General features: G+C 47.0%; 1 long non-coding RNA gene across 1 annotated transcript; it reads left to right on the top strand.

The window, feature by feature from the left end:
• The first annotated feature begins 1181 nt into the window (after nucleotides 1-1181).
• Nucleotides 1182-1942, top strand: LOC146079765 (uncharacterized). The gene is made up of 3 exons (XR_014474739.1): nucleotides 1182-1296; nucleotides 1378-1495; nucleotides 1815-1942. It is a non-coding gene; the product is annotated as an uncharacterized LOC146079765 (long non-coding RNA).
• The last annotated feature ends 386 nt before the right edge of the window (nucleotides 1943-2328 follow it).

Genomic DNA, 2328 nt, shown 5'->3' with positions numbered 1-2328 from the left:
CACTGCACTTCAACCCGGGTTTTCTTAGGATTGGTGCTTACACACTGAACCCGTGTCCGGCCTGCAAAACCTATGTGTGTCATTAAAAATTGACTTTTTTTCTGGCTCACAATAATGATGTCACAAAGGAAATAAAAGTAAGGGGCGGAGATAGTTCACAGCATTGCAGCAGCAGAAGCAGCAGCAGCATGGCAGACTTCTCTGACCTCATGGATGTTCGTGCTTTGATTCTGTGTGATTCAGGTGTTAGCATGCAGCAGAGTGTCACACTGTGCAACATGCTGTACACTTATTTCATGCTGAGGAAAAGTGCACAGTTCTGGGCAGAGATGAACAAAGAGCGACGCCTTTATTTGCGCAGGAGGAGAGCATTTATTTAGTCTACGATGTCGACCGCACTACACCTGAACACAGCATCAGCCAGAACATTGTGGGCCAGAGACCGGAGTCATGGGCAAGCTTTCATGCTAGCTGTGGAAGCTTTCCAAGATGAACAGTGGATGGCTCATTTTCAAATGTAAAGTTTGCAGGAGGGCGCCAAACACCCTAGCACCGGCCCTGGTGGCACGTTTAAACACCTCCTGGATGTACTGACCCCTGCACTCACTATGAAGACCACCAACTACAGGAGACCCATTGAGCCAAGCAGGAGGCTAGCCATCGCCTTGTGGTGGTATGCTACACCTGGGGAGTACCGCACACTGGCCCTTATTCAGATCTGATCGCAGTACAAATTTGTTCTCAAAATGGGCAAAACCATGTGCGCTGCAGGTGGGGAAGATGTAACATGTATAGAGAGAGAGAGTTAGATTTGGATGAGTTATTTTGTTTCTGTGCAGGGTAAATATTGGCTGCATTATTTTAAACTGCAATTTAGATTTCAGTTTCAACACACCCCACCCAAATTGAACTCTCTCTGCACATGTTACATCTGCCCCACCTGCAGTGCACATGGTTTTTCCCATTTTCAGAACAAATTTGTACTGCGATCAGATCTGAATAAGGGCCACTGTCCTGCTTGTTTGGAGTTGGGATCTCTACAGTCTGCAGCATAGTCTACCAAGTCACACGGGCAATACTGGATACTCTCTACCAGCGGTCCATCTCCCTTCCAAAGGGACAGCGCCTAGAGGACACCATCGAAGGTTTCCGCAGGCGGGGGTATCCACAGTGTGCTGGGGCCCTTGATGGGACACATATCCCTATTATTGCACCCCGTGACAGCCCAGCAGACTATTACAACAGGAAGGGGTGGCATTCCATCGTTTTACAAGCAGTCGTGGATCACCAGTACTGGTAAGTTAGTTTTTTGCAGTGTGTGTCTGATGTTATGTGCATTTAGACCATTTTTCAAAACTAAACATACATTCCTTTTAGCTTCACTGATGTCTTCATTGGGTGGCCAGGCCGAGCACATGACTCCAGAGTCCTCGCCAATTCTGACCTCTTCCAACTAGCGGAGGAAAAGCAAGGTGGCTGGCTGTTCCCAAGAGAGGTAAGAAATTACACGTTTGTCAAGTTGTGGGGGAGACCAGAAGTGAGCCGAATGCGGACCTCCACCTGCTGATGAACTACACATACTGCCATGCTTTGCCTTACATTAGGTCATACTACAAGTGGTGCAAGGAATGCTTGTATGTGTAGATCACCAACATCTGAAGGGTAACAATGGTGTAGGCCAGTGGTTCACAACCTCAGTCCTCAAGGGCCCCCAACATGCACTGTTGGGGGTCCTTGAGTACCGAGGTTAAGAACCAGTGGTGTAGGCAATTTTAACACGTTACAAATACTTATCTTTTCCTCTTTGTTTACAGAAATCAAAGATTATTGATGGGGTTGAGATACCAGTGCATATTATTGGAGATGCGGCCTACCCTTTACGCCACTGGTTGATGAAGGGATTCACGCAACATGTGCAGTTGAGCCCTGAACAGATTGCCTTCACCCACACCTTGAGCTCTGCTAGGATGGTGGTGGAGAATGCGTTTGGCAGATTAAAAGGATGTTGGCGCTGCGTCATGAAGCAAAATTATGTGGATCTTATGATTATGCCTGATGTTGTCGCAGCGTGTTGTGTACTGCACAACATATGTGAGGCTCGTAATGAGCAATTTCTCCCTGAGTGGGCTGTACAGGACTCTCCACTTGAGTACTCCTCTGTGGATGCCGCAGAGTTTGTTGGGGATGATAGCGGGAATGCAGAACAGATCCGCTCTGCTCTAATGATGAATCTTCCTTCACTCCTGTCAACATAAATGCAAATACAAAGTTGTGGTTTAAATATTAAAACAGGTTTATTCTGGTTCAAGCAGTGTACCCGTTTAAAAT

Source organism: Crinia signifera, chromosome 5 (assembly GCF_055691185.1).
Source record: "Crinia signifera chromosome 5, ASM5569118v1, whole genome shotgun sequence".
In the NCBI taxonomy this organism is placed as follows: domain Eukaryota; kingdom Metazoa; phylum Chordata; class Amphibia; order Anura; family Myobatrachidae; genus Crinia; species Crinia signifera.
The sequence above is the reverse complement of the archived record's forward strand: the minus strand, read 5'-3'. Positions and strand labels throughout refer to the sequence as shown.